The 27672-nt window shown below is 39.7% G+C and overlaps 1 protein-coding gene across 2 annotated transcripts in view; it reads left to right on the plus strand.

Moving 5' to 3' along the window:
* Positions 1-8549: 8549 nt before the first annotated feature.
* Positions 8550-27672, plus strand: part of RABGAP1L (RAB GTPase activating protein 1 like) — a gene marked incomplete at its 5' end in the record, with an annotated part of 365222 nt that continues 346099 nt past the window's right edge. For both annotated transcript variants that reach the window (XM_081121358.1, XM_081121362.1), the window contains one exon: positions 8550-8666. The remainder of the gene's footprint in view (positions 8667-27672) is intronic.

Here is a 27672-nt window from a genome sequence, read left to right on the forward strand (position 1 = left end):
AGAGAAATATGTTCACTTACCTATGTTTGAGTTCTCTGAACTCTGCTCATCAAAATTTCTATTGGTTTGCTAGACAGTTTTTGAAAAATGTTATTAATCCACAATGCAGCTCAGATGCCAAACAGAAAAAGAGAGTGTGAGATTTTTATCTGAATAAAATTCTAGAAGAGTGGCTACTTTGTGTTTATTATCATCAGCATTCTTATTGTTCTAATAAGGATTTTAGTTTTTAAAGCATAATGGAAAACTGTGCTTATTTTCTCTTGATTAAACATGTCTCAAAAAGCCTTGGCTATCTGAATCCTGAAGCTGTAACAGGTGTAAGAGGAGGGTGCATAGAAACTTTCTACAGAAACTCCAATGCAACAGGTGTGATTTCCAGAGTGAGGTACCAGGCCACCAAGCAGCAATTGCAGGCAAATGTCCACTAGTTAGATAGTGCTTAAAAACTCCAAGGGTCAGAAAATGGAAAGTGCAGCTGTGTTTGTGGTGAGTGTTCTTTGAGAAAGCTGCATTGTGCATCCTAGACCACACTCACTCGAGTGAAGGAGGGGAGGGTTCACGCCCCTTCACCTCTGGCCTAGGGAGTGGGCATTCTTACAGGATTATTCAGGGAACTATGTTGGGAGGGTTGGGGTATAAAGGGCTGATGTCTGACTCCCTGCCAGGAAAATCTAGAGGGCCTGGCAGGCTCTTTGTTATTAGAGAGGCTATACCCAGTCGCACTGGGACCAGTCAGCTCCCTCAGAGTTTGTCAGGACAAAGGATGTATCATGCCTTCCACAGACCAGAGGTTGGCCACAAAGGGAAGAAAGATCCAGTCCAGAGAGATCTTTTTGACTCCTGCCCAAGAGAACTGCTTGAGATATTAATTGGGCTCTAACAGAAAAGAACTGTATGGCGTGGATATCTAAAAAATCTGAGGCCACAGGAGAAGTGGCAGCCAGAGGAATGGGATACATGGCCCATGCCACAGGAGCTGTTGGATGAGTTGTGTCTTGATTGGCCTGTGAGCCTCAGAGGAACTCACAAAAGTTCCCACAAGACAGAGTCAGCTTTAAACATCTGCCAGTCCCAGAGAGTACAGTCATCTCTCTCACTGCAGGACCAGCCAACAAGACCTTCCTGCTCCATATGCCCTATTCCCTCCCTGAACTCCGACCAGAGACTCCAGAAACAGCAGCTACTGAGTGGGGGAGGAAGTTAGCAGAAAAGGGAGAGGCAGCTGACCACAGACCTTTTCTCCAAGACTTTCCTTTCTATATGTCAGACTGAGGCTGAACTTTGTGATTTAAAGTGATTGTAAGAAGAAGTGAGCAGAAAAGTCATGAAACTTGCTGGAATTTACATCATTGTGGCAGGGGGAAACACTCACCCTTCTGAATTAATTTCCGAGAACAGTTACGTTTTGACTTTATCTCACAAATCACACCAGCTCGCTGTAACGAACACACAGACTTCCACTGTACAGTCGGTAGAAACCTTTCAGAACTTGACAGTCCAAGTCTTAGTAGGAAATAACCATTGGAAGCCCAAATTTACAAAATAAAAAAATTTGCAACTCCTGTATTAGGTTCATTCACCAATCACTACAGTAGCATCCTGAAATAAATGAATGTAGAATATTCAAACTTTCCTTTCAGTAAAAAGATGATCAGACTAAACATACCTTTTAGCCATGGTGATTAAGGTGAAATAGTAACTGAAATTCTCCTGCAGCTCTCCTCTATCACCTATTCCTTTAGATATGATAGAACCAAAAAAAGAATTTCAATTTGAAAGATTACGTTATTACAAAACTATTTTAATTCTCTATTCTGAAATTGCATAAATGAATTTAAAAGGAGTATGGCCCTAAAATAAGGTTTAAGGGTAAGAGCAGTGGTTAGAATTAGGTTCAGCTATAGTGAGTAAAACCAAAAATAATAAATAATGTTAGACTAAATATGCAAGAGTTTATTCTCTATAAAGGAAGTTTGGTAGTTGGCGTTTCACGTGGGTTGGAGGTTCTACAAAGTAATCAGGGCCCTAAACTCCTCCCAGGTAATCACTCCACCATTCCTGCGGTGCACTCTTGTATTCTGGTTCAAGATGCTTGCTAGATTCACCTATCATATCTATGTTCCAGGTAGTAAGACGGAAGGAAGAAGAGCCCATTCCTTCTCTTTGAAGAAAATGTCTGTTACTCCTCTTTGCCAGAATGCATGGGTGTAAGGGAGGCCAGGAATTGTAGTTCTAATTGAAAACATTTGTTACTAAGGTGGAAAGAGAAAATGGATGTTGAAGCAAGCATTTAGGAGTCACTGGCGTAGATTTAAATATATTTCTTCTACTAAAATGGCTAGGTCAGTCCAGCTGGCATGGCTCAGCTGTTGAGCATCTCTTATGATCCAGCAGATCTCGGTTCGATTCCCAGTCAGGGCACATGCCCAGGTTGTGGGCTTGATCCCCAGTAGGGGGCGTGCAGGAGGCAGCCGATCAATGACTCTCTCATCACTGATATTTCTATTTCTCTCTCTCCCTCTCCCTTCCTCTTTCTGAAATCAATAAAGATATATTTTTAAAATAAATAAACAGAATGGCCAGGTCAAAAACACATCACTAATAAATTAGAATTATTGAAAAAGAATCACTGTACTGTAGATATTATTTTCTTTAAAAGTTTGCCTTCTCTTTGTAGAGAACATTTTTTGTCCCTTGCAAGCAAAGAAAGACTAATTTATGATCAATTATCAGGAAACTCAGTAAGTTGTTATATTATTTAAGTTTGCTGCTTCATTGAGAAGAGAAACAACTCAGTAATTTCTAAAATTTGTGAATGTATTCACTCTATCATTTATTCAATAAACATTTACTAAATGTTTAGGTACTAGGAGAAAAGACATGCTTTTTGTCTTCAAAGAGCTAAAATATAGTGGAGATAGATAGTAATGAGAAATTTTAAATGTAAAAAATTGTTATAGGTGCTATAAGAAAGTAGGTACTAGGTGTTGTGGGGGCACAGAAGAGTGAAGTATTCTATAAAAAGAGGCTGAAGGGGTATATATCCAAAGTAAGGCACAAGTGATGGTGGAATTCAATTAAAAATTATTATGCAATTTTAAGTATACCAAAAGGCATAGCAAATAACACAACGAACATCTGTTTACTCACCATCTACCTTATAAAATAACACATTATGAATATATAATCACAGGACACATGTTTTATTAAAAATAATCCTAAAACCTAAATTTTGATACAAAGTTTGAAATTATTAGCAATGATGTATATAGGTGTAAATATAAACTAAAGATCTTCCACAAGAGGCTGTTATTATGAGCAAATCAAAGAATTACAGAGTGGTAAGAATCCTCCTGAAATTGGAGGTGTTAGAGAAAGTGTTAGAAATCTTTTTTTTTAAAAAAATCATTGATTAGTTGACTGAGGATCCAACCAGCAACCTGGGTATGTGCCCTGACCAGGAACAGAACCCATGAACCTTTGGTGCATGGGAAGTTGCTCAATTAACTGAGCCACATCAGCCAGGGCAGGGACCTTTTAATACATTCTAAAGCATCAGTGGTTGTCATTTAATAATCCTCAATTAATACTTTTATGTTAGATAGACTCTCATAGAACTTAGACATAAATCTTTTTTTTTCTTTTACATTTGCAGCTTATTTTTTTATGTGGCAAAGGGAGAAGGGACTAAAAAAATATCTGGTGGGAGGGGAAGGGAATTGGTGGAGAGGCCATAAATTTCCCTTGACTCAGAAGAGAAAAGTGGTAATTTTCCTGGCTTTACCATGCAAGTATTTGTCATTTTGGAAGTTGTTTTTCTGCAAAACATATGTATTTAAGGAATATTTCTTATATAGAATTTAGTCCCAAGTCTAAATTCTAGGCCTGTGGCAAGTACTTCAAGGGAACTTGGGGTCACTGCCAAAGCTATGTTTGTGTGCCTGGTGAACAGAATGCAGCAGGGAGCCAGAGCTCTGTTTACATGGCTGCCCCACATCTACACAGAGGCAGGTTCCCTCTTTAACTCTATAGTTTCTTTACATTGTTCAAAAATAGAATTCCTTTTCAACTACTTCTTTACATTGTTAAAAAGGAATTCCTTTCAACAGTTTTTAACACTGTTAAAAAAAATTAATCAAATTCAGATTAATATGGCAAACTAGGCTGACAAAGAAAGACTCTCTGCCTTTCCAAAAATATAAAAGTGCTGGATAATAACCTAAAGAATTGGGGGAAAAAAAAAAAAAAAGATGCTGCCAACTTCAGTATTTCGAAAGCAAGAAAGGGGAATACCTCAGGTTCTAGAAAAGAGAAACACAAAAACAGAGCATCAGAGGGAACTGAAGCCAATGACATGCTGAAGCCCAATGGATACTGGAACTGGAAGCATGCTTGAGACTCAAATACACATGACAGGTGAAAAAGAGGGGATTGGCCATATGTTGATAATTGCTCAAGCTGAGTGATTGGCCCACAAGGACTCATACTATCTTCTCTACTTTTTATGTGCTTAAACACTTCTGTAACAACAACTTAAAACAAGTCCTGGGTGCCATCCTAAAGTTACTGAATCGCTTAGGGGCTGAGCATAGAGGTCTGCATTTTTTATACACTTCCGAGGTGATCTGGTTATGCATTAAACATGATCACTGCTCCAGACTAAAGACTGATGGTGAGATGAATTTCAGACACTTGCCACAGGGATGGGAAAGACAGTTTTTGGTAGGTACCCTTTTCATTTCTTATCAGTCTCAGTATGGTTTGCCTGAATTACTCTGAATTCCAGCCCTACATAAGACTATGAAATGGAAAACTTTGCCTTTTGCCCCTAGGCCCCTCTTTGCTCCCTCTGTGATTCCCTCCTTCTTCTGGTTCGCAGTATCTCTTTTCCAATCTTCCCACTGCTTAAAAAAACACTAAAGAACCATCTAGTAAACTCATTTGTATCAGATTACTAATTTGAGTCATGAAGTACTCTTTTTCAGGAGAAGTTGATTTAAATTGGACACAAGATTTATTTCAAAACTAAAAGAGAAAAGTGTAGTGATGCATTCTCAAGTAACTTAGTTAGGAAAGGATTTTTGGGGGGTGGTCAAGTTCCTTTCAGGATCCTCCAATATTTTATCAAGTAGGTTGTTACCTTTCATTCCATTCGAAGTGTTTCTACTTCTTGGAAAAGTCAGGTGATGTAACTACAGCTTTTTTATTCTGTAACCATGCATGAAAAATTTAGCTTTGGTTGCAAGTAATAAAAAGCCAAATGCAAACTTTCTTAAATAGCTAAGAAAATGTATTGGCTTGGGGAACTTACTAAATCCAGAGTAAGGGGAGGGCTGCAAGCTGGGTTTAAGGTCTTCCATCTTGTGTCAGCTTTATCCTCAGGCTGGCTTCCCTCATGGTAGCAAAGTGGCTGCAGTAACTATAGGACCCACACCCACCCATCACACCAGCCAGAGTACGAGGGAAAGGACATTTCTTCTTCCAACAAACAAGATCTGGCCTTCCTTATGACTGGACCAGTTTAGACTTGTGTTGGTGTCTACCCGTGAACACTCACAGAGTCAGGGCATGAGATTACGCTTTGTTCATCAACTGGGGCCCACATGTGGATCTGGGACTGGGCCTATTCCCATTTGAGTCATTTGCTGGGTGAACAAAAAAGGGGTTTTATGGAAAGTAACCTCACAGAGTGATCTGATCATAAATTCCCAACTGGGCAGGTCATGGTGGGTAGTCATGCTCCAGGCCTATAAATTCTTAGTGACAGGTTTTGAAGCAAGCCCTGTCCATTGTTCTTGTGCATCCAGGTTAACACAATTTGACGTGCCAGAAGTAATACCCCTCAAAGGTGTAACCACCCTCAAGAGAGCACATAAGCTTGACTATCTTATAATCCAAACCCTGCCTTACTTTCTTCCACTTTCATGGAACCTTCTTTACATTCCCTCCTTAATTTCAAACACACAAAAGAAACTGCAAAACTGTTATTCTCTGGAGCACCTGAGATCTTCCTGGAAATTCTCATAAGTTTGTCTCAAATAAATTCTTACACAAATTCTTTACAGGTTTGGACATTGACAGCTGCTTCACAATTCAGAGGAGTACAAAGATGTGCTGGGGAGTCAACTAGTAATGCCCATTGTAAAAGCATTCTAATATTTTACCCCATTAAATACAGTAATTTACACTCTTCCATTCTTGTTCAATGTTTAACTTGTTCCGAGTTTTGTTAACTCATGATATTTTAAATCAAGAGTTGCAGGCCTACACACGAGGGAGACAGGATAGTGTGTGGTATAATGGGGAATGGAGAAACTGTGAGGAAGAGAGTGCAGGTCCTGTAGTTGTCACCAGGTGAAATGTAAGCCCACTGTTACCAAATCTTCCACGTTTTAAAGAGAAACCCGGAGTGCATGTGAAACCTTCTGACTTTTAACTTTTGGCTTTGGCTAAGTTTTTTGAAGCATCATGAAGTTGCTCAAACAAAATATATTTGCATGTTAGATCTGGACCTAGGCCACCAGTTTCTGTCATGTTATGAGTCATGCTAGAATATTTTATAACACCTTCCCCCAAAGTGAGAACTTCAGTCCTTTCATGGGCCTGGGCTGCTAGGATATTTTTAATACAAAGGAAGCCATAGTGGGGAGAGAAGTGAGCAGCATACATTGTATGAAGAATGTTTTGTTATTAATTCTTTGGCATGCACTTAAGAATTGTTTTCCTTGTGGCAAGGATGAGTTTGTACCAAATCACCTTTACTGTCTCTTATCTAGGTTCTCCTGTGACTTGCCAGTTATCTAGATTCTCGTGTGACATCTCTTATCTAGGTTCTATTGTGAGGAACAGTTCAGTTTTACAGAGTGACCTCTGGTGATTAGAGGTGTGACATGTGGCCATGGGACAGAGTTTTTCTTTTCCTTCTAACAAGCTGGCACATGGATTGATCCTGTAATAGGGACTTTGAAGTTATGTTCCACTTTGAACACTTTATTTTGGGGAAGTCTTTATTTTGGACTTAACCATTAAAATTTTTTCTTTTCTTGTCTTTTGGCTAAGTTTCTTACTCAGTGCAGACAATCACCACAGGGTTGCCTTTTCTGTCCAAAAGCTTCTCTCTAGTTAGAAGACACCAGGTGGCAGAAACTACAGCGTTTCGTCTGTGACTTCCTCCTGGTGCCCGGTGTAACTTTACCAGTGCTCAGTACCTACCTGTTAGCTGACTAATAGGTACTGTCTCAGGGAAGCAACGGATGATTTATTCTAACCCTGACTTTATGAAATATCAAACCTCCCGCATTGGCGTCAGGCCCAGAGCTAGGTATATTCCTGGGGTGCAGGGGCTAATAAAGGACCTCGGAGAAGGGCCCCTTCAGGGAGGCGAAACACAGCCCAGCTGGCACCCCGGGTTTGTCCTATAGACACTTAAATCAGGGAAAAGGGGAAAGAGAAAGAACTTGAGAGAGAGGCCTCGTTGACAGGCGCCGCATTTCTCGGGGAAGCTTTTGGGTCCAGGCGGGCGAGGGGGCGCAGGGGACGCGGGAACGGCAGGCCGCGGGAGTCCCTGCGGAGCTCCGTCCCAGGCCCTGCGCTCAGGCCTCGCCGCGCTGTCGCATCCACCTGCTCCTGCAGCAGCTGCCCCGTGCTCGCGCGTGGGCGCTGGGCTGGGGCTTTGCGGGAGACAGCGGCGAACGAAGCCGATTCGCGAGGATCCTCCCGAGGGACAAAACAGCGCACAGATTTACCCGGAGGAGGCTGGCTGTCGGCGCCACCAACTCAGAGAAACAAAGTGCTAAGGCAATCGGGAAAAATCACAGGTCACTTCTGGCTGCAAGATCCAGGAAGGAGGAAGCCCACACAGTTCAAGGAGCAATCAGCACAACGTCTGCAGAGGAAAAGAGTTGGGTATTTTATCTCCGCCTGCTTTGTACGGCCCAGTTGATCACCCCAACGGACGAAGAGGTGCCTAGGAGGGCGCGTTTACTTCTGCTAAATACCAAGCAGGGCTCAGCGCTTTCCTGCTCAATCCCGCAGGTTATTTCCCTCTTCGGCCTCCCCGAGTCCCACGTGACCAACCCACAAGGGACCGTTTCCAGAGCCCACGACACCGCGAAAGAGGCGCAGGAAGAGTTCGTACGAAGGGGACGTCCCTGAGGAGGGCTGGGCTTTAATCAAAGTATGGAAACGAGGCTTACGAGCAGGAAAACACTCGCGCCCCACTCAGAACTCGCTGAGCATGCAGAACCGCTGCTGGGAGCGTCCCTCCGGGCGGCTCCGGGGGGCCCTGAGCCCCTCTCGCCCCTTCCCGGGTCCCCACTCCAACAACCCGAGTTCTACGCGCCCTCAGCTCCTAGTCGCGGCCCAACCACCGCCGAGCCGGGCGGCGCCACGCCGCCCTCGGGAGCACGCACGTCGCGCTGAGGGGCCGGACGTGCGCGCCCCCGACGCGCCGCCGCCTCCCCTCGGCCCGCCCCTCCCTCGCCTCTTCCTGCCAGCGGCCTCCTCCCCTCCCTCTCCGCTCCCTCCGCCCCGCTCCCTCCGCCCTCCCCGGGCTCTGGCGGCCGCGGAGTGAACGGGACCGGCCGGCCGCAGAGCGCGGGCGGCGGCTGGGACGCGGGATCCTGGCAGAGTTGTTGCGGCCCTGCTCGCGGAGACGTGAGAAGGTGAGGCGACCGCGGCCTCCTCAGGGGCCGGCGGGCGGCCGGGTGGCCGGGAGCGGCGGGCCGGGCGGGGGTGTTGGCGCCGGGGCTGAGCCGGGGGAGGAGGGTCGAGGAGGGGGCCGTGTCGGGACGCGGTGCGAGAGGACCGCGGGAGGAGGGCACGGGGCGCGTTCGGGACTGTCGATCGCCGCCCGGACCCTGAGGTTCTCTGGGGTGGCGGCTCCTCGCGGCGGGGGTGCGGCGCCCCTCACCTGGAGGCGGGTGTCGACTGTGGCGCTCGGCCCGGCTGTGCCCTCCTGACATTGCCGCCGTCTCCGCCGTGGCGGCTGCCGGGGTCGCAGCCGCAGCAGCCCCGCGTCGGCTGGGTAGGGTATTTTCTTGCCCACACTCGGACATCTGTCCGTGACCGGGTCTCGCCCTCGCACTCCCTGTCTCCGCCCGGCACTTCGCTCGCCTCCCGCTATAGATGCTTGTGGTTTTGCCCTGTGGGATGGGCTGCGTCCTAGGCAGATCTCTACCTGCAAAGAACGCCCCGTGCGAAGTTGACCGCCTGGCGGTGACAGCCCTTGTCCAGGTGGTGGGTGCTGAGTCCTGATAGTCGACTGAGTCAAAGTTTCTGAGACGGGCTCGTACTTTGCACTGGTCGCCAACGGTGCAGGGCTGGCCAGCAGTGCGTCAGCATGTGGACAGGGGCCACCAGCCAGTCGGGGGTGGCCGGGTGCTAGGGGACAGGACTGACAGGTTTCCGACCCCAGGGCATTGTGCCCTGGTATTGTGTATGCCCTTTGTACCAATCAGGTCGGTTTGCCTTAGAAAACGCACCCCAATTTAGGTGGTCAGTGGCAGAATTGAGGGTTTCACGAAAATGAAGGGAACCGCCAACCTCAGGAACACTAATGGTAGGGAGAACATTTGCTTGCTTGACAGATTTCAGCGCTGACTGTTTGGAAACTGATTTCAAGGCCTGCATGTTTAATACATTTAAATTTCCTTGTACATACGTGGTGGGAGGAGGTACGAGGTTGCTTGTTACAATTCTGAAAACACAATTTCACGAAAACCTGACTTTTCTCATACTTGCGTTTATATTTGGTTTCTGCTGTACTTCCGTAGATATCCAACACTATGACATCAGAAGATACAAACATGAAGTTTGCTTGTGGTCAAATTGGGAGTGGATTTTGTGCATGGAAAATATTGGTCCACAAGCTAGTAGCCCTGGAAAACTGGTCTGTGATTCATGATCTCAATGCAGAGTCCCATATGAAACTGATGATGAAATTGCACAGGGGAAAGACAAAGTGAATTTCATGTATATATTATCATAAAATTGTATTAAATGCTCACCTGCTTCGGGAATCAGTTGAGAGTCTGAGTTAGACTGGTGTCTGTGTTAAATTGGTTCACAATGTGCTCTTATATTATGTATTAATAAGTCATCTGGGGAGAATTGGATGCCGTTAAACAGTGGTTATTAGTGAATATATTATATAGCGTACTCTGTATTCTAGAAAGCTGGAAACAGTTAGTATGGGACATGTAGTGAATATACCAACCAACTGAAAAAGATGTGACTATAAATGTATGAAGTTTTTTTGGAGCCTGAGTCCTGAGTTATTTGATGCCAACTTTTATATATTATAGTTGTGATAGTCTGAGAATTTTTTAAAAAAATATGTCTTTATTGATTTCAGAGAGAGGAAAGGAGAGAAAGAGTTAGAAACATCAATGATAAGAGTCGTCATTGATCGGCTGCCTCCTTCATGCCCCTCACTGGGGATCAAGCCTGCAACCTGGGCATGTGCCCTGACCGGGAATTGAACTGCGATCTTCTGGATCATAGGTCGATTGCTCAACCGCTGAGCCACTTCGGCCTGGCAAGTCTGAGAATTTTTATTCCTTTGCTACTTGTTTCATGATTCATATCATTTTCTTTTCACTCTAATAATTATTTTGATGTTTTTTATTTGACAAACTTTTATTAGGCATATAAAGCAGGAACTTTCATGTTTATCAGCTCACTGATTCTAAATTTGTGACATCTAAAAACTTGTAGTTAAAAATTGTTTTCTCCCTTAACTCATACTGAATTTGTTTAATTCTTGTATATTTATTTGAACTCAGATGATACAGCATTAAAGCTGAAAATCTTTTTATTCATTCTTTTGGAGTAGTCAAAAGAAGGAATTCTGTTGTTCCAAATAAAAATACTATGAGTGGGAGATAGCCAGGCTTCTAGAGATTAACTTTGAAGAGAGTAGTAGCATTTCTTGTGTTGAGGGTCTGCATTCCTGTCTGCATTGTCTTGAAGTGGTGTGGGGATGGTTATGGCTGAATAGAGGGTGTTTGGAGAATGAGGTAGATTCTATACCCTATGGGATTCCCAGGCCCAGAGTTTTTTGCCATGTCCCACAAATTTTAATGAGTTGCTACATGTATATAGCTCATTCCTTATATAAATAGGTCATGCCCAGCTGTGTGGCTCAGTGGTTGAGTATTGACCTATGATCCAGGAGTCTAGGAGATCGAGGTTTGATTCTGGGTCAGAGCACATGCCTAGGTTGCAGGCTTGATCTCCAGTAGGGGGCATGCAGGAGGCTCATCATTGATGTTTGTATATCTCACCTTCTCCCTTCCTGTCTCTGAAATCAATAAAGACATAGCCCTGCAGGCCTGCTCAGTGGTTGAGCATCAACCTATGAACCAGGAGGTCATGGTTCAATTCCTGTCGGGACTTATGCCTTAGTTGCTGCTCCATCCCAGGTAGGGGGTGTAGACAAGGCAGCCCATCAGTGACTCTCTCTCATCACTGATGTTTCTATCTCTTTCTTTGTCTCTCTGAAATCAATGAAAAAACCCCACACATTAAAAAAAAAAAAAAAAAAAAAAGACACAACAAAAAAATATGTCAGCCACTGGATCTGAGGATGACCAGCAACACAAGGCTATTTCAGCCCCTGGTAATAATGGACTCGAGCCTGAGTTATGGTAAAACATACTCAGTATATAAGGAGAGGGTTAATATTCTGAGCATGGAGGCTTGATTTGACTCTTGGCTTTTCAGATTGGGGAGTAGTTTTCACTTTAGGGTCAGTGGACCCTAATGAGGAAGAGTTAATGGAAGTAAGCAGAACTTTTATCTTAACATTCTCCTTTTCATACTTCATTTACTTTACATATTGTACTCATTCAGCAGATAGGATGCCATCATTGTGTGAGTAAAGCAAGTTTGTGCTTATGCTGACTCCTTTTTGACATTTTGGAGGGATTTTTTTGTGTAATTTTGGGGGATTTTTCCTGGGAAACTTCTAGGCATATATTCAGTTGATTTGGAGTTAGATTTGGGCTAAGATTTGAATTCTGAGCCTATCTTTGAAATTTGGAGCCTTTTTGTTTTCTAAATAGTCTTAAAAATAGAAAACATAATTCTTTATAAACACTCATGAAAAATCTGGTTATAGATTGTGTTGTTGTGATAGACATAGTAGAGCCAAAAATATATTCAAGAAACTTCCCCTCTCTTTGCCCAGTTTAGTAAGCTTAAATAAGAAGTAAGAAAATAAGAAAGTATTATTCTGAATAATAGCCTGATTTTCCCAGAATATGAAGTCTAACAACTGTTTGCTGTGGTATTTTTCCCTTGCCTATTCTAAATTCAATAAGTACTGCATGTCTCTAATTCATACCAAAGACTTAATTCCTGTAGGGAATTCTCAGTGATGGAGGTCTCATTGAGGGATGCAAGCTTATGCTGGGGAATTTGACTGGGAAATGTCAGGTATGGAAACTTACTTTTTTACAATACTGGTATTCTTTGTACCCAGGTTCTCAGAGAGGTGGAGACTTGGCACAAATATCACTATTCTTAGATTTTTGTTTTCATACTATAGATTTTCTTTCTTCCTTTCCCCCCAACCCTCCCCTAAATGAGGCTTTGCTACTTGTGGGAGTATGTTGTGTCCCTCAGATGTGTGGGGCTGAACAAAAGCTGAGAACCTTGGTCCTTTGCTGATACTTCCTAAACCAAATTTCCACTCCTTGTAATTTGCCTCTGGTGATATCAACAGGCATACCCGTTACTCTCATTTTTGCAGAGAAATACAAACTGTGGTGAAGAGACTGCATATGTCACCAAGAGTAAGATTTGTTGCTTTGTGTGGTACACATGGAAGAGAGTAGGTGATTGTTTAGCTGAATATTAAATTGTTTTGACTGTGACTTACATACAGTAAGAAGTGCATATACCCCAATTCAACACTTGCACGTGAAGTTGAAAGAAAAATTTGGCAAAACAATACTAATCTTTTTAGGACCTTGCTAGAGCTGGCTTATACTGTATAGTCTAATGCTCTACTCCTGAGCTATACCCCCAGGTAAGGCTCATTGTACTGGAGTGCAAGACAATTATTCATTTCTCTTCCCAGTTAGCTCCATGTTCAGTGACATCATGTTGGTAGCTTGAAATTGGCTGTGGTGGCAGTATTTACACCAGGGGAATAAGCAAATGGTACAGTTCAGGGCTTTCCCCACTCTGGATAGCCATTGTTAAACATTTATAGCACTCCACTGCCTACAACACACTTTGATATTTTCTATTTAATTAAAAAAAAAGCTGTGTTTTGACCTCCAAATTGGTTTTACAGCCAGCTGATGTAAAAGCTTATAGTGGTTTAGTCCACCTCTTCACTTTGCAGACATACATACTAAAAGACTGAAGTTGAAGGTTGTATAGCTAGTTATTAGCAAAGCCAGTTCTCTGGACTTCTAACTTGGAGTTGTTTCTAGTAGACTTCTCTCCTCTCTTAACCCAAGCTGTTCATGTAGTTCAGTTGGAGGGCCTCATGTGTACAAGACATTGTGTTAAGCACTTTGAAATCAGATGCATAAGGCATGAACCTTGACCTTGAGGCCTTTGTGTTCATGTGGGGGATTAAATATGGAAGCAAAGATAATGTAAGGCAGAAAGTAATGTGTGATACAGAGCTATAGATAAGGTACTACAAGAGTTTAGGGAGAGGAGTGAGAGATTGCTTTTAGTTGAAGGACAAGGGAAAAGGTGACTTTAAAAAAATATGTCTATTGATTTTAGAGAGAGGAAGGGAGGGGGGAGAGAGAGAGATAGAAACATCAATAATGAAAGAATCATTGATCGGCTGCCTCCTACTTGCCCCCCACTGGGAATCGAGCCTGCAACCCGGGCATGTGTCCTGACTGGGAATCTAACAGTGACATCCTGGATCTCATAGGTTGATGCTCATCCTCTGAGCCACACCGGCTGGGCCATGCTTTGAAGAATGGGTGAGATTTGGACATGTTGAAATAAGACAAATAGTATAGAGAGAAAGGCCTTTCTGGGCCAGGGTCATCAAAGGCATAGTGGGAAAGAGCTAGGCAAGAAAAAGTCAGCCCCAGATGGTGAAGAGCCTTGAATGCCAGTATTCCTTCCTGCTTTTCAGTTTATCTTTCATTTTTGTTTCTGGAGTCACCCAGTACTTCTTAACATTCTATAAACTTTATATGTTGTGCTCCTAAGAAGAAAGCACTTAGGTATCTATCCTTTGAGTAAAAGCGGAAGGGAAAAGTATGTGTTAGGGAAACAACCTTAAGTTTACCAGTCCTAAAATTGTTGCAAAGGGAAAAATATTTTCTTTGTAAGGAGATACCATTATTTTTTGTTTTCCCAAAATAGACAGCATCAAATTGGCTATAGCAGAGCAGGAAGCCGTTTTGAAAGTCTTTTCAAAGTGCCCTCCAAAACGTGATTTCTAAATGACTGGGTCTTAATTTTTGGAGGCAGGTCTCGTTCGGACCGAAAGGCAGTTTATATAGATCCACAGCTGAGCTGACTAGCTTTCAGAATTTAGGGCAACAAGGCAGAGTATTTCACACCACAGCTAACTGGGAGGGATTGATAGGTTTTTTTCCTCAAAGAAGTTCTTTGGATTTTATCATTTATGTGTGTGACAGCCTGTATGACAGGATGTTTTGAAGTCTTGGATGGAGCTTGCCTTGTTCTACAGTGGAATTAGGCGCTTAGAAATGAAGATAAATGGCAGTAAGTTGTGTCTGTTAATCAAATTGAAGCACTGGTGGCAGTTCTCAAGATTTTCTGTCTGCTGATGATTTCACACTTACTGCTTCTAATTAAAATGATGCACAGTCAATTTGAAGAAGCTTTCCTTCTCTTTGACCCACTAGTTCTATAAAGGTAAAGGCCCTTTTAGACTGTTGCCCAGGTAACAACACATACAGAGACTGTTGGAAGTGTGTGGAAAATTTTGGTAATCTTGTAATGGAGTTGCTATAGTAAGTAGCTACTTGGTTGGTAAAAAAAAAAAACCACCTAGGTGACTTCTGGGTGGTTGATAAAGAATCTTCAGGATGAGCTTTGGTTCCATAAGTATGAATTGTGTCTTGACCATGCTGTGTTCCTCATTTATTTAAGCTTCTGGTATGTAAAGTGTATATATTATCTGTCATTTTAGGAGGTTTCAGCAGTTTCATCTGAACTGCTCCACAAGAGAGCACACCCCAAGTAGCATGATAAAAGTTCAGATGCAGCTTGGCTGATACCTCCCACCAGTTGAATGGACTAGCTAATCATGTCAGCACAGTGTTGTTGTTTTTTTTGTGTGTGTGTGTTTTGGGGGGGGGGACTGGGGGGCAGATGTGTTAGACTTTACAAATTGAGTTCATTAGAATCCTTCCACATTTTCTATCATTTTTTTTTTTTTTTTGTATGTGGTACAAAATGTGATGTTGATGTCCTTAACTTAAACTATGCAAACATTTTCTAAAGATACACATATATACATAGATGTGTATATTTATATGTGTATACACACACAGACACCGACACCCCACCCATTAGTTGTTGGAATTTGTGGTGAAAATACAGTCTACCTGGCAGATGAAGACTGTCATGTTAAATAGTCACAAATATGAAAGTAATGCAAACCCAGAGGGATTTTTTGTATGCCAAACTTCCAAGAAAGGTGCACATTTTAAAAGGCAAGTGTAGAATTCATTCATGTACCAGTGAAGGATTTCTCACTCTCTCCCCTATCCCTCATTAAATATTCTGCCCTCATTACTAGCAGTAATCCAAATTGCAGGACTTTAAAATCAGACTTTCACTACAAAGGATGCAAATAACAAACACTATTTTGAGAAAAAATACAAACCTGTGGTTTTCAGTTTTTAAGGTTTAAGAGACACATAACACTAGTTTTGATAAACCACGTATTTATTCCTTGCTTCAAGATGTATTCGTCATTTTGAGGCCCTCTGCTAAGAGCATTATGTAAGTGCAAATGATTGTTAGAGTGGTAATTAGGTATTTCCTTGAATACGTAGTTTGTTTCTCCACAGTAAATTTATCTTGATATGACAGTTGGAATAGATTATACTGTAGTGAAAAGTCAACCATTAAAGGGAGCCTTTACATATACAGTATGGCAACAGTATGGTTTCTTAGGTTACTTTCCAGTCATATTGTTATTTCAGCAGCTATTTGCCATCATATCTCATTCATTGTTTTAGTTCCACAAACCTCTTTTGTCTCGAACCGTATTGTTTCATTTTAAATCTTTGCCTCGTATTTGTCCTGCTGTTAGTGTCCATGTTTGGACTGATGTTTTGATTTGCCTTGTCCTAGTCTTGTGTTACAAAGATGTCTTATTGCCTATGAAGTTGGTACTGAATTGTAATTCAGTTGATGTCTTCTTTCTTCCATCCATTTCCCCCCTCAATAGTTTAGAATAGTTTAACTCTAACCCAAAGTTCCTGGTAGTTAATGGGAAACTGAAATTAGGTGTTCTTATTCAAATCCTAGGACCACCTATTTGCCAGTACCAGTGAACCTATAAAACTTTTATGCGAGAGTTATGCAGCTTAATTTTTCACTAATGAGTCTTGGCCTCTAGGTTTTTATTTTTGTTTTTGTCTTTTTAAATTTTGGCCTGCATTTTATATTTCTTGTCAACATTGTCACTAGATGAAACAGGTTTCTCCTGTTGCACTTGGTTTCACAAACAATAAAATAGCAATCTCTACCATTTGAAGATATCAGATAGTTTTAAAAGATAATGTAATAATAGTAGGTTAGGAAAGCCTGTTTAGCAATTAATGTGATACTTCCCATTTTGCTTTGAAATCTGTGTATGTTTATATGCGAATCATAGTGGAACTTTTATGTTCCACTGAGAATTCACTTTTCTAAAGAACCACTTCAGCAATTTTGTACTTTTGAGAATTTCATTTGGGAGAGAATGACAATAGTAGATCTTATAAATTTTGATTGGCCAAGGGGTGATGGAGGATGCGTGTTTGTGAAGAAAAATAGTCATTAAGTTGCAAGTAACTAAAAACATGTTTGGTTTTGTGGAAGACAATGTAGGTAGAACAGAGGACCTTACTTTTTGATTGTAGTGCTGTTAAGAGATTCAGAGAGAATCAGGGATGTGCCACAATTTTTTTTTTTGCATAATAATAATTATGAACTAACATTTATTGAGTATGTATATGGATTAGTTATAAGATAATGTGCGTTATCTAGTTAATCTTCACAATAACTGTATGAGGTAGGAGCTATTGTAATATTTCCAGTTTACACATGAGGAAATAGGTTTAGAGAAGTTTAGTCACTTGCTTAATATCACAGAGCTCTTAAGAAACAGTTCTCTTTTGCTTCTAAATCTGCCTATAGTGACTCTCAAGTACTACTCTATATTGATGGCTCTTTACATGGGGATTTTGATTCTTGCCTTGCTTGTTTCATAGGGTGGTTATGAGGATAAAAAAGGTAAGGTTTACAAAATAACACCTAAAAATGTGCCTGGTGCTTTCATTTTACTGGATAGTTTTTGAGAAACCAAAGAAATCTTTGAACTAGATAAGCACATATATTACTTTGTAATCACTATTGGTATAAAATAAGTCAAACAAATGAATATTTGAAAGGCTACTCTCTGCAGAGTAGATGACATATTTTGTATGTGTCCAGAGGATCAGTGAGTGAACGGCAAAGGAAGGCACAAAGGTCATGGTGTATTAGGTAAAAGTGGGTTGGGTGATTCCTAGCGACCTGAATTATTTCTACAATGAGGAGCTTATGTAAATAACATTAGGTGACCTCGAAGATCCTTCCAACATTAAAAATCTATGAGTCTTTGTAATGGGTGACTTTTCTTCTATTCTAATACCTTAGAATAGCTAGATAGACCCAAAATAGCATTTTAATTTTAGCTGGGATTATCGACAGGTACCATTCATTAAATGTCAGTTTTTTTGGACGTAATTTGTACAAATGTGGGAAAGGTATAGTTATGTATTTTTGCTTTTTCCCCCACAATAGAAAAAGATATTTTTGAGGATGTGGTGGGTAAAACTGCGTAATAATAGGTTGTCACATGTTTGTACTTCATGCTTTTCTTATGAGTTTGTCTTAAATTTAGATTTCCTGAGTGTGTATTTTCAGGTGAAAGTTAATATCACTATGGGTATGAAAGGTCATTTTTATTGTATGGAGTATTATAGCTTTATGGCTCTTTATACAGTTGGTTTCATTCTCTGACACTGTTTTATTTAATAGGCATTTGCATGGCAGAGTATGGGTTCGGTGTGATAGAAGCCGAGATAAGAGACCGTTAATTAGCCAACAGTCATATTGGAGAAACATAAAAGCAGTGGAGTATAGCAAGGATGGGGCAGTATAGAATGTATTGTACAGGAAAGCTTCAGAGGGTTTTGCATCCTGGTGTGGAGTTTTAGATACAGCTGCCTGGAATATCTAAATTGAGTTTAGAGACAGCAAGACAGGCATTTTAGATAGAAATATGAAAATTTGGAATTGTAATTCTTTACTTGTGTAGACTGAGTGGGAGCTCCTCATCTCTCTGAAACATTGCAAAAACCCCAATGTCAATGTCAGTTTTATAAGTAATTTCATATAAATAAAGCCTTTTAGCTCCCATTGAGAACTTTTATATATTTTTATTTTATATATGATGCTTATGGTTTCTAAGGTGGCAGATTAGAAGGGAGAATAATCTAGAAGTGGCGAGATGCTGTCATACATACTGATAACAGGACAGTGGCATGATAGTAGTGAAGGAATAGGAAAAAAGTGCCAAATCTAAACACCATAGAGAGTATAAGGAAAACAGCTTTGCACAATCTAATTAGCTTTAGGGTATCAATTGTATTTATTAGCATAACAACGAAGGTTGGCATGTTCTTTCTTACCAAGAAAAGTTAAATATATTAAGTATATTGTCTGTACAGTACATTTATGAAGGCACTAAAGTATATTAGAAATTTTTTTATATGAAATAATATGAAAATCAGAGAGTAAACACTTAGTTATCAAATTGTTTATCCAGAATGATTGATTTCCAAAGGGCTTTGAATAACCTTAGATTTAATTTTCTTTTTATGACACACACAGACCTGCAGATTTCATGCAATACTAGACATAGTTCAGCACAGTATTTGCTATATAACATTAGAGAGAAATTATTTGCTTATAAAAGATACCAGAGTTAGGGTTCTTGACCATTTGGGTACCAGCTATTTTTAGGGAGTGTGGACCAGGTCGTCTTTCTGTTCTGGATGGCTTATCATTGTGGTCTTAGCATAGATATCATTATCTTGAAAGCCTTTACTGAGACTGTAGATTATTAGAAATCTCTCGTGTGTGCTTTTAGAGCATCTTACGCTGTGATACTAATAACATTGTCTTGTAACTTGTCTGTTTTTGCATTAAACAATAGGCTTTTCAAGAGCAAAAACTGTTTTGTTTAGGGCTCTGAAATTGGTGTGCCCTAGGTTTGAACCTTGGCTCTGTGTGGCATCGGGAAGTTATCTGTAAAGTGGAAATAATAGTGCTCCCAACATAGGGTTATTGATCTTGAATAAGTTAATATGTAGAGGAGACATAGCATAGTTTTTGGCACATAAATTCTCATAAATGTTTTCTCCTTTTCCTTCCTTTCTTGTTGTGTCTGGCACTTAGTAGGACTTTCAGTCATACTTTTTAAGTGAATTTGTAAACTGAATTAGATCTTTCTGTCTATCAATAATCTTATTAAATGAAAACTCTTAAAATGAATAACTAATTTATAAAAATACAGACTTTGAGCTAGATGGCAGCAAATTGTTTGTCCTGCAAATTAGATTACCAGCCTGAAAAACTTTCTCCAGCCCTTGTCATACCCTTAATTGTTATGATGGCAATGGTTTCAAGTAGGTAGAAAAGACTGTAGTTTCTTTTCTTGGACTTGCTGCTTTCTTATCTTGTTCACTTGTGTTGGTGGCTATGCCTTATGTTGGTCTATATGGGATGGGATTATTATTGATCTGTTTCCTGAGGAGGAAGAACCCTGAATCTGACAGACTTACTAGCTATGTTACTTTAGGTAAGTAATCTTACTTCTCGGTTTATATATGTCTGTAAAATGAAAGTAATAGTACCTCATAACTATGAAATTTAAGAAATGAGTGCGTGGTCCATAAAAGGTGCTCCAGACATGGTTGGTATTCTCAGCCCTATTACGAAGCCAGGATCCTCAGTATTTCTTTTTTAATTAGTGACTTTAATTCACACCAGCAAACCAAGAAATAGGGTGGGGGAGAACTGGATGACCTGGGGAATGATGGCAGAGAACCAATGCTCTTGACCTCAAATGGAAGACATGGACAGGGAGGGCCTGTGACTTTATGTGGAGGCTTATAGGTAGAACCAGACTGGATCAGATGTGGCATAACATCTACAGTCTGCCTTAAAACTTGATAAGCCAGATGGGTGGTATTTTTTTTGTTTTTAGTTATTAAAATGCTTACAATACTAAACTACATAGTACTTGATTAGAGAATGATTTTGTTTTCATTGAGCTGAGTCCAATTTATTCAAGGCTATGGACTGTTAAATTGTTTTGTGATAATGTGTTAAGACATTTCTAGGAGTGACATACTTTTTTCCCCCTTTGCCTTCCCCTTTAATGCCACAGACTATTGTGATCTATACTGCTGCTTCTGCTGGTAGGACTGCTTCTTTCAGTACAAGTCTACTGTTTGCAAGGCACCATTTAGGTGCTGTGGAGGAATGTAAAGAAGTATAAGGCATAAACCATGTCTTTCAGGAACTTGACTGTAGTGGGGAAAGTAATATATACATATATTAAAAATAACTTTTAAAAACAGCAGTATTATTGACTGAAACAAACTTAGTCTCTAAGCTCAATAAAGTGTCTTTACTTTGATACCTTCCAATGTGATAATTGAAAAGTTGGTTAATTATTCTGTGTATCATTCCAAAGTAGATTAAATCATCATGATTTAGATATTTTCCTATGACAGTATTTTATCTTAATTTGTGTACCACTTGAAAAAAAAATCTAATGCCATATTTATTATTAAATTTGTTTGTAATATCTTTTAAACAAGAATAAAAACTATAGCTTGACTAATACTTGGGTATAAGAGAATCTCTAATCAGAGTGCTCTCTCCTTAGATTTTCCTGTTGCTGACTTCCTGTTATCTCAGCTCTTTTCATTTTCTCTGAATCTATCCTATCCCAAGCCGCCCAATCTGAAGTGGTCCCTTGATCCTCTAGGCTTACTCTGCCCCATTGCTAACTCCCCCATCCCCCCCTCCCTATTTCCCTTCCTTCTTTTTTTCTTCCCATTCTCCAGTAACATGTAAGCTCCTTGAGAGCAAGGACTTAACTCTTTTACCTCTAGAGTTTCAAATAAAACACTCAAATTTTGTTGATTACAGAATGAAGCAGAAATTATTGCCCCTAACTAGCTTTAAGTCTTTCTTGAAAATTATTTCACTTTATTATCCTTTGGTTTCTTCCTCTGCAAAATGGATGGGGGAATGGAAGAGGAAAGAGATTATATTAGGTTATCTCTATAAAATCCCTGCCATTTAAAGCCTTCTGAGCTTGATGTGAGTTTTGAGTTCTATTCAAATGGAGGTGATGAATTTGTGCTCAACTACTTAATTAGTTTCTTATTCTGTCTTCTCTAGAAACCAGTAGTGCATATTTATATTTGCACAATTACTGACAGCATTGGAGAGTCAACTCTGATTGCAGAATCAGGTTTCCTGATGTATCTGGATTATTAAAGAGACTAGATCTGCAACTGGGTTTCTGTTCTGATGATCAGATTAATTAAGATAAATTTCTTCGGCATATTCCAGTATTAGGTTGAATTGATCTTTCTTGCATTTACTCTGTCAGGAAACTTGAGTCACATCAACTTCTTAATTATTTCAAATTATGAGTATTATGATTTATATGAAATAAAACTTAAAGTAATATTCATATAAATAAAATGAGAGTTTATATAAAAGGTAATGTTTGTAGTAATTTATGGAAGGCAGTGGGGATTGTAGATAGGAACTATAGTTTTTCATTTGGCTCATATGACTAGAATTTTAAACAGTTGGCCCTTTCATTCTTTACTTGGGAAGCTTCATTACTGTAATGAACAAAAACAGTTTTGGAATGGTTAAAGGAAATAAGCAGACAGTTGATAGCAGAGGAAATACAACCTACTGTATAAGCAACTCATAGAAGAATGTTAGATCTTATCAGTATTCAAAAAATCTTATTAAACCAAAATGAAATACAAGTTTATACCTATTTCAAATATTTTGAAAATAGTAATACTTAATACTGGTTAGATTTTAGTAAGGCAGGCATATGTAAAGATTGCTAGTGAATTATAATTTGGCAGTATATATCTTGAATTGTTAGACAATTCATAACCTTTTGATAAACCTTTGATTTAGTAATTTCACTTCTCAGACTATCCTAAAGAAATAACTACAGAAAAAAAGGAAAATATAAAAAGCAGGTCTATACAGGAGAATACTCAGAGCATATTATTTACAGTAGCAGCATATTGGAAGTGACTTAAATTTCCAACAGTAGGAGACTTTAATTTATGATACATCTATTCTTAGAACCATTGTGTAAAGTGAAAATAATCACAAAGACTGTATTAGCATAAAGATGCCTATATAGTTAAGGAAGGTTGAATAAAACCTCTTAACGTATATGAGAAAAACATGAGGAATGCACTAAAATGCTGATTGTATTGGTGTGATAGGATTATGAAAATTTTTTTGATTTCTGAATTTTCTAAATTTAAGTAACTTTTACAATGAGAAATGCATAAATCAGATTTTACTACCTCTGATAATTCTTTTTTAGTATAACTGTGGTTGCCAGATTTAGCAAATAAAATGACACAATTTTGGGACATACTTACACTAAAAATTATTGTTTGTCTGAAATTCAAATTTAAACTTGTTGTCCTTTGTTTTGTCTGACAACTCTAATTGTGACACATTTGGGTATAGTTGAATGTTGTTGAGAAATGTTGGGACACTGCTTCTCTAATTCTAACTATTGTTTTTAACTCAGTTAACTTAAAAAACACACCACTAGAATTATTTAACTGGGTCTAGTTTTATTTCTGGATTAATATTTGGGTGATGCTCAAAGGAAATATGCTTCAATATTTGGCAAGAGTAATTTAGAAATCTTACTGCTTCATGAAAACGGTAATATTGGATGCTTCCTGTTTACATTAGGTAGAAGAATGATTTGTTAAGCTACCAGTCTTAAAAACAGTGGCATTTCTGCAGTGAAATATCTTTAGACCTCTTTAGTATCTGGAAAGGTGCTTTACTTATAACACACTTATTAGTAGAGTGTTTGAGAGGTCAAGGAAATTGGAATAACGGGGAAAGGGGAAATAGGGCTGTAACTACTCTGCTTTAAAAACTAGGACTTTTTGTAAGAGTCATATGTAAAGTGAAAATTATATGACATTTGTAAGAAATTCCGGCAACTTTCTGTATCTTAAAGGAGAAATAATCTTCCTACAGAATAAGATGCCATGGTGTTTTGGTTTGAAAAATATAGTATGAAATTTGGGATCCAACTGAAGATGAGTCAGATGAGGGTGAAGATCAATTTCGTAGTCATTGCTGAAAGAGTTAACATATTCCATCAAGGCCTTTGATGCACTAGGCACTAAGTGAACAGTAGAGACCTGGCCCTCATGGAGTTAATAGTTTAATGGGGGTGTAGGTGAGTACAGTGCTCTGTGATAAGTACAGTGTTCGGGCCATGTGAGCTGCAGTGGTAGCTCAGAGGAGAGATACCTTATTCAGAAGTGAGATGATGTCTAAGCTGAGAACTAGGAGTTGTTGGCCAGGGAAATTAATGTGGGAGTGCTGGAGGGTGTGAGTAGATATGAAGGCCCCAAGGTGGAGAAGAACATAGCAGATTTGAAGAAAGAAAGAGAAGCTCAGTATGGATTGGACAGCAGGTGATCACAAGTGAGGCTGTAAAGATAAGCATGGGCCGGATAATGCTGGGCCTTAGAGATCGTTTAAGAACTTTGGGCTCTGTCCTAAGAATAGTATGGCATCAGATTTTTGTTTTAGAGAGATTATTTTGGCCTAGGTTTGTAGAAGGTAGGAAGTAAGGCTGGAGTCAGGAAGACCACTTAGACAACTCTTACAATAGTTTACTCAGTATCCACATAACCATCTAAATTAGAAATTGATTTATTTTGCCCCTAAATATTGAAACACATTTCTCAAAAATAACATTTTATTATATAACCATAATCACATTCTTACATTATTACATCTAAATTAACAATTTCTTAATATCAAAAAACCCAGCCCATGTTAAAATTTTGCCTCTGTACCTAAAATGTATTAATTTACTAGAGCTGCCATAGCAAAATACAACAGACTTGGTGGCTTAAACAACCGAAATTTATTTTCTCGCAGTTCTGGAGTCTAGAAGTCCAAGATCAAGGTGTTGGCAGGTTTTATTTCTCCTGAGGATGCTCTCCTTGGCTTATAAATGGCCACCTTTTCTCTTGAGACCTAGCATGGTCTTTCCTCTGTGCACATATATCCCTGCTGGCTTTGTGTGTCCAATTGTCTGCTTTTTTTCACTGTTTCCTATTTCCTGTATTTCCTGTAAGCTGAAAGCTAGATCTAAAGGTTTGTTTAAATTAAAACATTCTGGGCACCAGTATTTATAGTTGGTGCTGTGTATATCATAATGCATTATATCTGGGGGCACAGATTTGATTGTCCTACTCTTAGTGGTGCTGAGATTGATCAGTGGGTAGGGTGGTGAGAAATCTAATCATTCTATTATAAAATTTATGTTTTCCTTTATAAGCAGCAAGTAAGTCATCTGTGGTACAGTACTTTGACTCTAAGTACCCTATAGTTTTAATAATTGTTATGTAGGGTAATGTGGTTGTCGGAATGCCATCAGTAAGTGTTATGAGTAGTGAACATTTGTCATTTATTTGCTTTCAGCATTTGAACCTTTTTCCTGCATTTGGCAAGTTTCCCAATTTGTGAGTCAGTGCTTTCCTTTCACTAGAAAAGCTAAAAATGTTAGGTGCTTTATTCCCAGGCCCCTTTTTATCTCAGACATGGGTACATAAGCAGGTTCCATCAGTTAAATATACCTACCTCCAATTTTGGACCAGAAACTAGTTAAATGAAGAGGACGGTACTGCATAAACCCATTCTGGTGATGGGTGATAGCAGTAGCCATTCTCATTTAGTTTTAGAAGCAGTGGTTCTAAGTGTGGCATCCGTCCAGTGTCTGGACTGCTGGTTATGCAAGCTACGACATCTGTGCCCAGCAGCAATGGAGCAGCAAAGGTGTCATCACTGGACAGGTTGAGACATGCTTTTAGGTTTATTCTTGGCCATGTGGCCTTTGTAAGTCTAGTTCCTTGCTTTTCTGGAGACAGCTTTTTAAAAAATTCCTTTGCTTAGGTAGCTATAATTTGTTTTTCTTCTTAATAACTAACAACTCCGAGAGAAACACTCTGAAGGAATAGTTTAGATCAGGGAGACCCAGTGTCTTCCTAAGTCCTCCTTAAATCTACAGTTACATTTGTCTACCCCTTCTTAGTTTTTAAAAATTATCTTACGTTTATATTCTTGTTTCTTATTCTTTGAGATGCAGTTTGTTATTGATTGTCAAGTTTTAGAAATACTCATTGCTTTTTTGGGGGGAGGCATTTTGAAGAGTTTATTTAATTAATTTATTTAAATCCTCACCCAAGGATATTTTTTCTGTTGCTTTTTCAGAGAGAGTGGAAGGGCGAGAGGAGTCGAGAGAGAGGGAGAGAGAAAGAAAAACCCATCAGTGTGAGAGAGACACATCACATTGGTTGGTTGCCTCCTGCAGTGCTCCTTTTGGGGCCGGGGAGGGAGCCTTCAACCGAGGTACATGCCCTTGGCCAGAATTGAATCCAGGATCCTTCAGTCCGAGGGTCGACAGTAACCACTGAGCAAACCGGCCAGGGCTTGAAGAGTTTATTAATAGCATCTATCTGAATTTTGGCCGTGTACATTTGTTAAAATTTTGATTACAAAAACCCTTTTTCAGTCGCCAGTAACTTATGCCAATACATGGCCTTTGAAGTCTCCATCTTCCTCTCCAATCTTTTCACATTTCTTGTCTCCTCACATCTCATCCTTCCATCAGTTCTATAAATGTTGAAAAACTCTCATACCAGTTTTTCACTCTATTGGAAAACGTATTCTCTGCACCTGCTCCTTCCTTTTGACCTAGCTCATTCTTGCACACCTTGTACATCTTGGCTTAGACATTACTACTTGTTGGTAACTTCTCTTTCTTGACCGGTCAGACCAGGCTAAGGTCCTTGGTCACGTACTCTTATTACCGCTCCAGGATTTGCTTTGCAGCTCTGATGAGTTAGTTAGAACACTTTCTGTTATAAGTGGGAAAACCCAACTCAAAAAAGAAAAAAGAATTTAGTGTCCCCTATAATAGAAAAGTCCAAGTTTTGGGTCTGATTCGGATATGGCCACATTCAAAAACAAGTTTCCAGTGTGACTGCCTTTCGTTTTGTTGCCTTCATGCTCATATTTCACACGGCAGTCTTCAAGGGTTCTAGGTTTCCATCTGCTCTAGTTCAAATCTAGTGGTAATACAGCATGCCTTTCCACACACACACACACACACACACACACACACAGAGTCATTATGACTCATTGATTGTAATAAATTTCACGTGCTCAACTCAAAATTAAGTGGTGGAATCGGATGCAGTGCTGTGGGAAGACCTACCTGAAAGTCTCATTTAAGACAATTGTAGGAAGAGCTGGGGAACTTGCATGCAAAGCAGGAAAATGAGTAGAAATTTCATTATTTGATTTGGGTATTTGGGTGCTCCTATAGCTGTTCCAGGGACAGTAACAGTAGGCTTAAGAACCAAAATGTTACTTAGAGAATCAACTCACTAAGTAAGGTAGAAAGTCTTCAGTAATTGTAGCAGTAAAAATGCCAAGAAGCAACAACAATAACAACACAGAAACTATAAAAACATGAAGGCTTTATATCCTAGCATGTCCTTTTGAAGAATGGGTCAGCAGTGCTAACTTAGGAGAGGCAAGCTGAAACCCTAGAACAAGGCTCTTATATACTTGAAGTCTGAAACATTGAGATAAAAACTTTTATTGAAAAATAAAAGCAAAATTTACCTTATATATCATATGAGTTCCAGTTTAACTTAATAAACTCTTCATGCAGTTTAGTTATTTGTTCCCTTATAGGCAAAAAAGAGCAAACTCAGTCTTTCCAGAAAAAAATAAAGAAGCCCAATAATTGAGTTTTTGAGAAAGTGGCTTATAGACAGCTGCAACTAAACGCAGACTTGGGGAGGATAAGATGATTCTTAGGAATGCTTTCTCTGTGAAACCTTTATGTACATTCTTAAATTCAAACTTGGTGACTGAAGTTAATCTTTCACAGAAATTCTATGATAACTATAAAAGAAAACATTAGTAAGCAAAAGCTCAAAAATACATTCAGTTCTTATAAAGCCTTAAATATTTGTCACCTGTTAGTATTACCTTTGTAGATTAAAAAAGACAGTTTTCCTGAGACTGCTAATCATTTGCACATCATTGCCT

This window comes from Miniopterus schreibersii (assembly GCF_964146895.1).
Source record: "Miniopterus schreibersii genome assembly, chromosome: 19".
NCBI lineage: Eukaryota > Metazoa > Chordata > Mammalia > Chiroptera > Miniopteridae > Miniopterus > Miniopterus schreibersii.